This window comes from Nicotiana tabacum, chromosome 14 (assembly GCF_000715075.1).
Source record: "Nicotiana tabacum cultivar K326 chromosome 14, ASM71507v2, whole genome shotgun sequence".
In the NCBI taxonomy this organism is placed as follows: domain Eukaryota; kingdom Viridiplantae; phylum Streptophyta; class Magnoliopsida; order Solanales; family Solanaceae; genus Nicotiana; species Nicotiana tabacum.
The window spans coordinates 86121284-86136779 of record NC_134093.1 but is presented as its reverse complement, the minus strand read 5'-3'; positions in this window follow the sequence as shown (position 1 = coordinate 86136779).

Here is a 15496-nt window from a genome sequence, read left to right as displayed (position 1 = left end):
TACCAAACATGCTCAGGAACTGCACTAACGTCTCCTGCAGTCCAGGGGTAGCAACAGGCGCCTTCGGTGTGTGTTCCCCAACTGGAGATACTGGTGGCTCTTCAGCTGCTACTTTGGCAAGTGCTCTAGCTATGGCACGTGCCCCTCATCTGCCTCTACCTCGGTCCCGACCACTCATGGCTTTAGCAGGGGGTGCGGGTGTGGGTGCCTGCTTATCTGATCTGGTAGTGCGTGTCCTCACCATCTGTGAGAGAATAGGAATGCAAAGGCTCAAACTATGAAAGCAATGAATCCGCACGATAAGAATGAAAGAAGTGAAATTTTCCAAATAGTTCCCTAGCCTCTCGAAAATAAGTACATACGTCTCCGTACCGATCTGCAAGACTCTACTAAACTTGTTCATAACTTGTAAAACCTATGAACCTAAAGCTTTTATGCCAACTTGTCACGATCCAAAATGCCGCCTTAGGCGTCGTGATGGAACCTAGTCTCTAAGACTAGGTAAGCCGATTACTTACTACAGTTAAACCAGTTAAACATAATATTTAAAACATAGTTTAATATAAATACCAAAATAAATATGATACAAGCCTAGGCGACAATAATCACCACAATCCTCCCAAGACTAGGTAGTCTAGAGTCACGAACTATAGATGAAAACATAGAAATATCTCAAAAACAAAATACAATACTGTTCTGATAATAAATTAACAGTACAATCCAAGAAAAAGGACTCCAAGGGACTACGACGACCAAGCAGCTCTACCTTGAATCCTTGCAATCAAGAAGCTAACTCTGACTGTGCCCGATATCTCCAATACATGTTTCTGCACAAAAATGTGCAGAAGTGTAGTATGAGTACACCACGGTCGATACCTAGTAAGTATCAAGACTAACCTCGGTGGAGTAGTGACGAGGTACAAGTCAAGACACCTACTAGTCATAATAACCTATGCAGTATATAAGTATAGAGCTAATGATGAAAGCAAAAATAGTAAATGACAACAAGGAATAAACTTGTGATAAACACCGTAAAGCAATCAGAAGATTGTTAAGGTACCAGTGAAACCAAATAAGGTAAACAAATGACAACCGAATAATCAACCGTCCTAGCACAAGTTTCACAACAATATTACTCTGAGATACCTCATCTCAAAATTACAAGTCACGAGTCCCAAATCACAAATCTTATGCTCATGGCACCCCGTGCCGACATTATTAATCGCAACCGCACGGAGTACTCATGTGCTAATATCTCAATCTACCCGACATAGTCACAGACTCACTATCATAATCTGCCCGGCGCTGTGAAAGGCTCAACATCACAATCTGCTGGCGTGGCCACAAGCTCAACATCACAATCCTCCCGGTATGGTCACATGCTCAATATCATAATGGAAGCAGATAATACAAGAATACATATGCATGATCAATGAATGTCAAGTTTCATACTCTTGAACTGGTGTAAACGGCACGCTATGGTGTATGCTTGTGCGAGTGTACTATTATAGTCCAAGTCAACAAGTAATATCAAAGATATGAAGTAGCTCATTGGAAACAACACAACAAGTCACGTAAGGTGCATGACATACACAAGGAAAATCACACCATCGCACAAATATCATCAACATTATGCCCCCAGGCCGTCACGTATCATCCCTGACATAGCCACCCTTATCTCTCTGTATTGACAACATCATGATAACCACCCTTATTGCTCCTCCTATACATTTAACACAATACACACCCGTATCTCTCTTCCCATATAATAACGCAATAGCCACCTGTATCACTCCGCCCAAACAATAACACAATAGCCACCCGTATCACTCTGCACTATCAACATCAACGAGATACCGCCCTTATGCTCTGCATAACAACAATCGAACCACACAACAAATCACATATGCTAACATCATAACAACATGACATATTCACTCGTACCACAAGTGCCTATAGGCCACAACCTTTTCAAAAACAACAATACCAATATCACCACAACACATACTCCATGACTCAACTACAATGTGTACAAGAATCTCAATAGAAACAAAATAAAATGGGAAAAATAACTCATAACTAAAACAGGTTAATGGCTTTCAATAACTTCAACTTCAATTAATTACGTAGGAATAAACTCAAAAATAAAGGTAATTTCATGAAGTGGCAACTTCGAATTTTAGTGTATGACATAAACTAACAATGAAATAGATGGTACAAACTAGCAACTACGTCTAAATACATGAGAATAACATAAAAACGAAGAGATATCATGTAATAGCAACTTCAAATTAGAATAATTCAACAATGAAAGAGGTAACGTAACAATAAAAGGTAACAACTTCAAATAAAACATATAAGAGTAAACTTGACATATAAAAGATAGAACATGTGCTAACAACTTCAAATGAAGCATGAAAGAATAGACTTGATAGTGAAATGTAGAACATGAAATGACAAATTCAATTAAAGCATATAAGGATAAATTTAACAAAGGAATGTAGAACATGTATTGACAAATTCAATTATATGCATATAAGGAGACTAAGAGTCTAATCCGGTCAATTTACACATAAAGGGCTGTGTACACACTCGTCATCTCATGTACACGTCTTCCATATAGTCCAAGTAGTGCAATTAAACCCAATCCTACGGGGTAGTTTTTCCCACACAAAGTTAGGCAGTATACTTACCTCAAAGAAGCTAATACTCCAGAAAGACCTTCCCGTGTGAAACAACCTCCGGACGGCTCAAATCTTGCCAAAATAACTTAATATCAAAAATAAAAGCCACAGGAAACAATTTCGGATAATGAAGCTTTGATCTTTAATAAAAACTAAAAAGTCAACCTCGAGCTCGTATGTCAGAATCCGACAAAACCAATAAAATCCGAATACCCACTCCGATTCGAGTCCAACCATACCAAAATCATCCAATTCCAACCTCAAATCGGCCTTCAAATCATCATTTATGTTTTAGAAAGTTTTTACAAAAATTTTCAATTTCTTCAATTCAAATCACTAATTAAATGATAAAAAAAAGGATGAAATCATGAAATATAACCAAATCCGGATAAAAAATACTCACCCCAATCCAAATCGTGAAAATTCGCTCCAAAATTGTCCAAAACCGAGCTCTACAACTCAAAATGTGAATAACGGAGCAAACCCTCGAATTAAATACAGTCTGCCCAGGCATATTCGCAAATGCGATCAAGCAACTGCATATGCGACGTCGCTTCTGCCGAATCAACTAGAAGGGCGACTGATCACACCTGCGGAAGAACATCCGCTTCTGCGACAGTGCATGTGCGACACAAACACTCATCTGCATGACTTCTCGCTTCTGTGCCCCACGACAACGCTTCTGCGCATACGCAGATGCGCCAAAGGACCTCGCATCTGCGGAGATCCCAAACTTAGACCCTTTTTGCTTCTACGACTACTAGTCCACATCTGCGAACTCGTATCTGCATCCATTCTTCCGTAGATGTAGAAACACCAATAGCAGACCCTCTTCAGCAATGCAACATGAGTCAAAAATGATCCGAACCACGTCTGAAGCTCCCCCGAGCCCCTCAGGACCCCGTCCAAACATACACCAAGTTCCAAAATAAAACACGGACCTAATCGAGACCTCAATTCACATCAAACAATATCAAAACTACGAATCACACCTCAATTCAAGTCTATCGAACTAATAAACTTTTAAATTCTATAACTCGCGCCAAATCATATCAATTCAATCCGGAATGACCTCAAATTTTGCATGCAAGTCTCAAATGACACAACAGAGCTATACTAACTCTCAAAATCACAATCCGAACCCGATATCAATAAAATCAACTCCCGATCAAACTTCTCAACCTTCCAAACCTTCAATTTTCTAACTTTCGCCAAAAAATATCAAATCAACCTTCGGACCTCCAAATTCAAATACGGGCATACACCTAAGTCCAAAAATACCATATAAAGCTACTAGAATCATCAAAACACCATTCTGGAGTCGTCTACGCAAAAGTCAAACCCCAATCAACTCTTACAACTTAAGCTTCTAAAATATAAATCATCCTTCAAATAAATCCCAAATCGCATGAAAACCAAAACCGACCATACACGCACGTCATAATGTATAATACGAAACTACTCGAGATCTTAAGCTACTGAACGGGACGCTAATTCTCAAAATGACCGGCCGGGTCATTACATAAACGTTTTCCTTCATTAGATAGGTTGTTCTTATGTATAGAAGCACTTCTTCTAGCTCTTAAAGAGTTGAGAGAAAAAATAAGTTGCGCGTTATTATCGTCGTTGCTCGAATTTGGATTTGGATTTGGTCAGATGATCTGATTTATTGATATATTGTTTGAACCAAATTTATTTATATATATTTTTTGATAATGTTTTCTGCATTCGCAATCTTTTTCCCAATGATAGTTTGCTTAACAGAATTTTGAATACATTTCTGTCGAAGAGATACCTTTGTCATGAACATGTATCATTCCACCAGTTGAAACTCCAACTGGTTGGTTATAATTTCAGAGACTTGACCTCATTTTCCACCACTAAAAATCTTCAAACTCTCCTCTTTCTTCTTTGTATTTCAACATTGTTTTCAAAACAAAGCGTAAATGTTCAGTGTGTGATTTACTCCCCATTTAAGTTTGCTGAAGTTCTGTAATTTATATTGCCGCTATTACAGAATAATTTTTCGTTTTATCTTGGGAGAAATTAATCCAAATATCTTGGGAAACAGTGAGAGAATTAAATTCTTTAAAGATACACAATAAAATTGTGGGTTCGAAATTATTTATTGTTTCTGTTTTGACTATATTTACTGTTTTACTTACTGTTTGCTATTATTCTAGTTTACTGATTTTTGAACACATAATTGCGAACAAGCTTAAGGAATTGAATATGTATGTATTCATCTTATATTCTATTTTGGAGACTAAAATTTTTGGGGTTTTTCTCCTTTTTTAGATTAAAGTCATAGTGACTTTCTACTCATTTAGGAGAATAAAATCCTTGTGATTGTTTCCTCAATTTTTATTCGATTCGAAGATATAAAAACTTCAATTATTTACTAAATCTACCTATGTCAAGTTTTTACAAAAAAAGAAGAATAGATACGGATAACCAAAATGGTTACATTGCAACGACTACTGCTTAAATGGTTATTGCATCGTCAAACCGCACAATGCATGCACTGAAAATGGCACCAACAGAAAAGTCCAAAAACTTTTGTAGCCCAACTTCAATCACCAACAACAAAAGATATTTTCTTTCTGACCACACTTAGTTTGCAGCGATTTATCAAAGAAGACATTTCAGTCTCGGCAGAAGCAATTCCTGGCAATGAGCGATTTGTGGTCACGGAGGCTTGGAAGCATTCTAACTTTCTTTGCATGAATTATATATTTAGTTGTTTTGATGATGACTTGTATAACATTTCTAGTATCTTGTAAACTTCAAAAGAGTTGTGGAATGCTCTTGAAAAGAAATACAAGACCAATACACTGGACTAAATAAATTTGTGTCCGCTAATGGTTGACAACAAGTATGTCATGTCTCAAGTCCAAGATTTGCAGTCATCATTCATGATCTCCTTGCTGAAGGTACAATCCAAATTAATATTTTCATACTAATTATGTTTGTTATTAAAGGTATGGCTATCAATGAGGCGTTTTAAGTAGCGGCATTTATGTAAAAGTTACCTCTTTTATTAAAGGACTTTATGAATTACTTGAAACATAAGCGCAAAGAGACCTTAAAGATCTTATTTTTTTTCTAAGGATTGAAGAGGATAATAAGACTGCTGGAAAAAGGCTCGTAGAATTCAAAAATAATGAGAGAAAATATTATTAAGGAGATACCACAAAATAGCAAAAAGAGAAAGAAACCCTCTGGACTAATAAATTATCTGCCTAAAAAAAGTTCAAAAGCAACTGGCACAACTGTGAAAAGGTTGGACATAAGACTGCAAACTGCCATGCTTCAAAGAAGGACAAGAAAAATAGTTAAGCAAACATGGTCGAAAAGAACGATAAGATGGAGAACTTGTGAGCTATGCTTTCCTAATGCAACTTGGTAGGAAATATCAAGGAATGATGGATTGATTCTGGAGCCACCCGTCATGTAGGGTCGACTTTTTGGTAAAGCCGTTGAAGCCCAAGCTTTAGGCCCCCAACTATAGGGGATCCCACCTTTTACCCTATAATTTTTTTAATTAAATATTTTTATTCATGTTACATATTTTGGTAAAAACTGAAAAGGAAAGATATCTATGTCCTTAAAAATGGGGCCCTAATGTGTAAATACAAATTTTATAGAAGGAATCAAAAGATTATATTTTTTTAGTCTTTTTTCTCATTAAATATTATGTAAACCTTTCTACTTCCTTTCTTGGTTTTCACAATATTCAAGTTCTTTTTTTTAATCTTTTTCGGTTCTCACCAAATGGTACTACTATTATTTTTTTTCCTTTGTGCCTCCAAGAGATCCTATTTTTCTGCATTTTTCGTCTATCAAGTTAAAGCCTACAAGAAGTATATTGAAGCAACAAATATTTATTTTCACATCAAGTTAATGAACCAAGTTCTTCTATTCCAACTTTTTATTGTTAGTTTTCATCTAACCTTTATTTTTAAGTTTTCATCTAACCTTTATTTTTCTTGATATTTTCAAAATGGACGCATATATTATCCTTTTAGTATTTATTAATATTTAAATATGTCAAATAGAAAGTATGAATCCAGTTATTCAACACTTAAGATGTCACGACCCAAAATTCACTATAGGTCGTGATGGCGCCTAACGCCGCCGTCAGGCAAGCCGTTAGTTACTCATTTTACTATTTTTGAAATCATGAATCCCATTGAATAAGTAGTGTAAAATCTAGTACTCGTAGAAAACTCGTGATTTTATTTTTCAATTTCCGTATAAGGTATAAGTTATAAGGTGAAATGATAATAATTACGCGAACTACAATAATGAACACCCAGTAGGTACCCCCAAAACCCGGTGTCACAAGTGCATGAGAATTTTCTAAGGAGTACAATAATAATACAATATCTGTCAAGAATGTAAACAAGACAGGATAAAATAAATAGTACGATGAAGACTCTGTGGACTGCGATGCGTAGCCTGGAATGCAGCTCACATGAAGTCTCCTCAACAATTGCGCCTACGTGCCAAGATGATCATCAAATGAACCTGTCAGATCCTACACATTTAGTGCAGACGTGCAGCATGAATACATAAATCAACGCGTACCCAGTAAGTATCTAGCGTAACCCCGGAGAAGTAGTGATGAGGGGTCGACATTAACACTTACTAGTGGTCTAATAAATCAATATGGTAAATCATAAACAGATAAGAGTGCAACAATAGTAGTGAGGTAAATCTGTAATTAACAAAATCTACCAAAATTTCTTTTAACAATATCAATTTCTCAATCTCGTATTATATCTCGATAGCTCAGAATTATCAAGTGCCAATGACAAACATATAAGAATTTCCATATAAAATGCAAGGCGTCAGTGGAAGGAAAGTCTTGTGAATATTCGGACTGCTAGCAATATAACTCACGGTTATGCTAAGGTCGTACGACCAGATCTCAGAAAGAATATGATGCTGCCAAGGCGATCGACCCGATCCCATCATAACGTGTACACTGCCGAGGGTCGAGTAGCACGAACCATAGATACATCTATTATACTGCCGAGGCGAATGCCCCACTCCCATGAGAGTGTGGTACATAATCATGCCGATGCGTTTAGCCCCCTCCACAAGAAAGGAAAGAAATTATCGAATTACGAGACACGAGCTTAAGATACAGTATATGAACACAAGGTGAGTATAACCTTTGCCGTTTCTCAAATAACTTCCCAACAACTCAAGGTAATAAGGCTCGGCCTAATATATATGTATATACTTATAAATCAAGTTCAATTATAATTTCAATTAATTAAGCCAGCAGGATGAGTTCAAATATTTCAAACATTACATGGTAAAATCCTAAGTCTACCCGGACATAAACATTCTTTAGCTACGTACGGACTCTCGTTACCTCGTGTGTATGTAGCATCCACAACTAATAGCACATAATAATTACATCACCTAGGGGTAGTTTCCCCATCAGAAAGTTAGACGGGAGACTTACCTCACTCCGACATTCCATAACCGGCTCCAACGCCTCTTTAACCCTTCAATTCAAAGCAAAATAATCCGAAACTAGTCAAGCAATGTGCAAACCAATAAAAATATACTCCAATACTCGTAATAAATCAATTTATAACAAGTCCCAACTCCGCTCGAAAAGTGTAACGACCCAACCGGTCGTTTTGAGTATTACAACCCCGTTTCCCCATTTATTGCTCAAATTGGGCTTTACAGTTGTTGTGTGACTTGCTGGAGAAATTGGTTCGGGTCTGGTGAGGTTTTGGAATGAATTGGAACACTTAGTTCCAAGGTTTAAAACTTAAGTTAAAATAGTGACCGGATGTTGACTTATGTATAAACAACCTCGAAATTTAATTTTAATGATGCTAGTAGCTCCGTATGGTAATTTTGGACTTAGGAACGTGTCCGAAAAATTATTTGGAGGTCCGTAGTGGAATTAGGCTTGAAATGATGAAAGTTGAATTTTTGGGAAGTTTGACCGGGGGGTTGACTTTTTGATATCGGGGTCAAAATTCAATTCTGGAAATTTGAATAGCTTCGTTATGTCAAATGTGACTTGTGTGAAAAATTTGAGGTCAATCAGATGTGATTTGATAGGTTCCGGAGTCGTTTGTAGAAACTTAAAATTTCAAAGTTCATTAGGTTTGAATTGGGGTGTAGTTCATGGTTTTAGCATTGTTTGACGTGATTTGAAGATTTGACTAAGTTTGTATGGTGTTTTAGGACTTGATGGCATGTTTGGTTGAGGTCCCGGGGGGCTCGGGTGAGTTCCGGGAGGCTAACGAATCATTTTTGGCCTTAGTAAGATTGCTGATATCTGCTGCTGTATTTTTCTGATTTTCTCTTTCGCGTTCGCGAGTGGGCCCTTGCGTTCACGAAGAGTGTTTTCTAAATGTGAGGTTTTGTTCTTTGCGTTCACTAAGGGGAGGACGCGAACGCGAATGTATGAGATGGTAAAGCTTCGCGTTCGTGAAGGGTAAAAATTTGTGGGCAGTCGAGTTGTGCTTCGCGAACGCGAGGGACCTGTCGCGTTTGCGAAGAAGAGAGGTCTGGACAGAAAGTTTAAGTTCAGAAAATGGGACTTCGTCCTATTTTCCATTTTTTTAACGATTTGGAGCTCGGATTGAGGCGACCTTTGGGAGATTTTCAGAGGAAACAACAGGGTAAGTGTTCTTAACTCAATATTGGTTAAATTACCCGAATCCATGGTTGTTTTTAACATTTAATTGGTGAATTAAGTTGGAAAATTGTGCAAAACCCTCTTGGTTTAAATTTGGAGATTTGAGGGTTGATTTGATGTCGGATTTGAGTAAAATTTGTATGGTCGGATTCGTGGTTGAATGGACGTTCATATTTTGTAACTTTTGTCGTGTTCCGAGACGTGGTCCCCACGGGCAATTGTTAAGTGTAATTTCAGAATTTTTGGAAAATATTAGTATTTTGATATGGAATTAATTTCTATAATTTTTGTGGGCTGAATCAAATTAACTCTGACTAGATTCGAGCCGTTTGGAAGTTGATACGCGTAGAATGAAATTTTTGGAGCATTGCTTAGCTTGCTCGACATTGGATTTGGCTTGTTTGAGGTAAGTAAATCTTCTAATCTTGGAGCTGAGGGTATGAACCCTGAATATATGTATTATGTAAATTGTTGGGAGGTGACGCACATGCTAGGTGACGGGCGAGTGGGCGTGCACTATAGAAATTGTGACATAATTGTTTCTGTGAAATTTTGTAGTTAAATAATCTTGGCATTATCCATGCAATTTTATGTGTTAAAGAAATTGAGCTGAAAAGCATATTAAAAATCATGTTGAGGCTATGTGCCTGTATTATTGGGACCCACGGAGGTCATATTGCTGTGAATTATTTGTTTAAATTGAAAATTCATACTCAGTCATATTCATTTCATTGCATATCTTATCTCTGTCTTTGTTGTTATTTATTGATACATCATATCATCATTTTTGGGCTATTCTCATGACATTGTGAGCCCATGAGAGAGAGACTGGAGAGATTGATGACTGAGGGAGGCCGAGGGTGTGATTGTGAAGATATTTTTGGGATAGGGCTGCACGCCGCAGTAGGCCATGTTGGCTTTATATATTATTACTATCATATAGATCGAGGCTGCCCGCCTGCAATAGGCCTTATTGGCTTATTATGGCACGTGTGTTGTCCGTCCGGATTCTGATATGATATTATAGCACGTGAGTTATCCGTGTAGATTATAGCGCTTGGGCTGAAGGAGCCCCTCCGGAGTCTGTACACACCCCCGGTGAGCGCAGGTACCTACTGAGTGCGAGTGCCGGGTGATGAGTGACTGGGAGGCATGAGTGATTATGAGGTATGCCCGATGGGCTGTTTACGAGTGATTGTGAGGTATGCCCGAGGGGCTGCTTACTAGTGATTTTGAGGTATGCCCGAGGGGCTGTTTATGAGTTATTGTGAGGTAAGCCCGAGGGGCTGTTTATGATTTTATCACTGAGTTGCATCGCATTGGCATGCACACATGACATACAGGCATAGAGATGTATTTTTCTCATGCTGTACAACATCACATCATTCATGATTTCTCACACATTTTGACAGATGGGCATAGTGATGCATTGTTTTACACGGGTTATCCAGAAGGAAAATGAAACATCTTATTTATTATTGAAAAGATTTTTGGGAGAAATTTATTATTTTCAAACTATTCATATTTTGGCAACTTCGGCAAACGATTTGGGTTTTCACTGATGTATTTGAAAGGAAGAACTATTATTTTTGAAATCAGGATTTGGCTGAGCATTTTATCTCTGAGTTACTTCTGGTATTATTTGCTTTATATTGTTATGGACTGTTGTGGTCTATCGGTTGTGAACCCGACTTTGGCGGAAGCTCGTCACTACTTTACGCCTACGGCTAGGTTTGTTACTTACTCAGCACATGGGGTCGGTTGTACTGATACTACACTTCTGTACATTGCGTGCATATGTTGGCTGTTGTTATTGCTGTGCTCGATGGTTGCGGGATTTGAAGATGTACCTGCATTCCTGTTGTAGCTGCCTCTTGTTCAGGGTAGCCTTATATTTATAAAAGCTATGTTTATGTATTATTCAAACAGACTATGTATTTATTTCATTTCCGCTTTATATACTCTATTCTTAGAAACTCATGATTTGTACTACTAGTTCTTGGGGATTGTACAAGATTAAGACCTTTATTCACTTAAATTGCTTTATTAATTATTATTAAAATTGGATAGTTGGTAATTGGCTTACCTAACGGGTTGGGTTAGGTGTCATCACGACTAGTTAGATTTTGGGTCGTGACAAGGTGGTATCAGAGCTCTAGGTTCATAGGTTCTACAAGTCATGAGCAAGTGTCGAGTAGAGTCTTGCGGATCGGTATGATGACGTCCATACTTATCTTCGAGAGGCTACAGGGCATTTAGGATATATACTTCCCATCTTTCTTTCCTTATCGTGCGGGATTGATTCAGCTTGAGACATAACTCTTTGAATTCCTTCCACATATTTGTATGTGCACATGAGCGCTCGGTATTAGCTGTGCATCACCTGCTTATGGTTCCATGAACAAAGTTCGAGTTGAGTATTCTATGTTTTGGTAATGCGTCAGTCTGGAGGACTTGAGACCAGGTTTAGACCGCAGCTTAAGCTCGGTAGCTTCAGTTGTAACTTGTACAATTGGACTCATATGTCCGGTAATGACCCTACCGTGGAATTTGTGGCTCGATGAGCAGTGGAATGTCGTTGTGATGGGTATGATGTGACTGCGGGATGTGTTAAGACGATTGGAATATGACGAGAAGTGTTCCTTGAAATGTAAAGGAAAGGCCATTGGGTGCTTGATTTTTGATTTGATGTGACGTACAGTCTCGAGTGTGAATGTTTTGAAAGATCTTTCACATGTTTAAATTTTGGGACAAATTAAACTCTCATGTCTGGTTAATGAGTTTGGACTCAGAAAGATTAAGTGATTGCATAGTAATTGTGACTGCGAAAGGGTATAACAAGATACCAGTTTGAGGCTAAGCAGGTGGGTTATCTCCTGCGGAGTAATCTACGTAGGTGTATTCCTTATGATGTGAGTAGAGAGTTTCTTTTCTGCCGACAGGGTGTATGGGTGGAGATTTGAATCTGAATCTGGTTGATAAAATTGACTTGTGTGTTAAGAGGATGAATACGAGCTTAGCGGATGATTGAGGTATTTTTATGGTTGGCGTTGTATGAACTTGGGAAGAAGTTTCGTTGGACTGACTGTGGCATTATGGCAGTAAGAGAGTATTGGTATTGTGAGTTATGAAATATTTTAATCTATGGCTTTGAGCCAAGTGGGGGAGTCTGCTATTGACAATTTGATTTCATGGTTAGGTGTTAAATTTTAATTTTGGTCTGAGGCATACTTGTGGGTTAGTTATGACTTGAAAAAGTTGAGATAGATGATGGCTCGAATAAGGAAATTTCTGGATACGAGTTATATTGCACTTATGAGTATATGAAAATCGTGGGATGAGTGAGTTATTAGTTGTGAATGATGTAGTGCGCACGGAGTATGAATTTGATAGGTGGTATTAAAGTAGAGTTACTTCTTTGAGAGTTGTTGTGCTAATGGGGCACGTGTCTTTTGGCCCAGTTGGGCGGTGTAATGTGAATTTGAACAAAGGGGGTGATTCTCGAGAAAGTTCTAATGGATTCGAGATTTATATGTAACAATTGATAATTTTTGGCGGATTTGTTTGCGGCTAAAATTTGAGATTTAAGTTAGATGGTGTCGAGACTTGTGGCATTTTTGTATATCATTATGGATTTTATATTTTGGTATCAGGAAGGTGAATGAAACGGCCTTAGACTCAAATAAGGTATTTTCAGAGTGGGTGTTTCGGTTGTGGTATTTATATGGGTAATTATGATATGGTGAAACTCTACAGATATTTTGGTGGTAATATTCTTGGGTTTGGTGACCTACATGGTTTGGTCTGAGTTAGAGGAATTTAGTTCTAATAGCTTGGTTATGTGCAGATTGAATTCAAAGTGTTCTTGATGGTTTCTGCCATGGTTGGAACTGGATATTTTCTACTGGTGTAAGAAACGTGTTGTGTATTGTGATTTTTTCTTGGAAGGAAGCAAGATAAAGGTTTCTAACTAACCGGATATGTAATTGTTTGGTAACTAGAGTTGATAATGAGATTCTTATGCTTTTCACATGATGGCAAGATAGATGTTATGTGTTGTGCGAGAGTTAGATTTACATGTACAAGGTGGCAGTTCAGTCTTGAAGGAAGGTAACGAAGTTTGGGCAGAATGGTCATGAATTCTTAGACAACATGGGCGGTTCCAAATGACTAGATGAATACGATTACTACTTGGTGTATGAGAAGGGTGCGTATTTCATAAGGCGCATTGTATTTTGACTTACAGATGTTTAATTAGTATTGCAGTACTCATATGGTTGATATAGTGCTGATATTCAAATTTTGCCAAGTGGCAGGGAAGAACTTTTAAAGTATTTCTCGTGGGATGATCGTGTATGAGAGAGGTGTTAGGCATTCGGGCGGTGGAGATGGAATCAAATATGGTGATTCGCGTGTTCTATGGATTTGGAGATTTGGGAGTTCTCAGGAGCAAATTATTTCATGGTTGTGGACTGTGAAGTTGTGACCGGAGCTAGCCAAATGATAAAATGTGTTGTGATTCAGTCATTATGGATTTTCGAAGGGATTTTTATCTATTTGTGGGTAACCCGAGTTGATTTGGGGGTCCATTGGTAGGCCCAATTAAGATATGTATTTTACACCGAGCCAGAATGGTTGCCTTCATACTGCTGTTATTGAGGGATGTGTCATTCGGTTTATGTTAAACTTATTCGTGTTCTGAAATGATCTGTGAGTTACTCCTTTATGCTACGAGGAGTTGTGATTCATTGATTATGTGCATAGATAGTGCGGTTCTATTTGAGCTTTATAGTGGAATTTGAGCGTGATGAGTATTTGGGTATTGCATGATCGATTGCGTAATGGTTATGTTCTTTCAAGTTTTGTGTGGCATTGTTTTGTCATTTGTCTCTCTGTGGTTATTGATTTTGAGCGGGGTGGCTCGAGGTATATATTATGGACCAGCATTTCGATGGGGTCACGCATTGCAGCGGAGTTATGTTAAGGTATGAACCTTGTGTTAGAATCGGGTGATGGTTTTACGGTGTATGATGAATTTTCAGTATTTCGTTGTGGCGGTACTTGTTAATCTGGCGGGGCAGTTCTCTCATTTGAGTCATTTTCCATGACTGGGTACATTTGAATTGTTGCGTATTGTTGCACGGATAACACGGGTTGTGGCTCTGATGTTATATTGGTGTGGCATGTCTATGGAACAGTTGTGTTTAGTAATATATGGTCATTGGACCTAGAATGGATAGTATCAGGTTTGATTTCGGTATATTCGGGAGTATAATACTGAGAGTCGGCTCAGAAAGTGATTATGGTTCTGGTTGGGGCGAAAGAGCTCCTTGACTTGTTGATCTGGTAAGTGGTCATGAAATTTTGCATGTTTTTTTATTATCAATAGTGAACGAAGCTTTTGGAATGAGGTTTGGTTCGATATGGGTTTTTACAAGTATTTGGTTAGTTTTGGAGTAGTCACGGTGGTCAGGAATGGTGCTATGAGCATGCGAGTTGTGTAATATGTTAGGTGATTATGTCCATGGTTATGGTTATGGTTATGGCTTGATACAACTTGTTCAAACTCATACAGGGTGTAAATATAAGATTCGTGTCTTGAAAGAAATTCTAAAGGTTGGAAATTAAATTCCAAGGTTTATGGGCTAAAGTTAAATCAATGATTTCAGTTGTATTGTATTGTCAAGCTCATATGGAATAGGGTGACGTGGGTTCACCCTCGAGTACATGTGTGGTAAGATGGAACAGTAATTTGATGGCTTGGAAACAATTCTTGGCACGTTCGAGGACAAACGTATGTTTAAGTGGGGGAGAATGTAACGACCCGACCGGTCGTTTTGAGTATTACAAACCTGTTTACCCATTTACTGCTCAAATTGGGCTTTACAGTTGTTGTGTGACTTGCCGGGGTAATTGGTTCGGGTCCGGTGAGGTTTTAGAATGAATTGGAACACTTAGTTCCAAGGTTTAAAACTTAAGTTAAAATAGTGACTGGATGTCGACTTATGTGTAAACGACCTCGGAATTTAATTCTGATGATTTTAGTAGCTCTGTATGGTAATTTTGGACTTAGGAGCGTGTCCGGAAAATTATTTGGAGGTCCGTAGTGGAATTAGGCTTGAAATGATGAAAG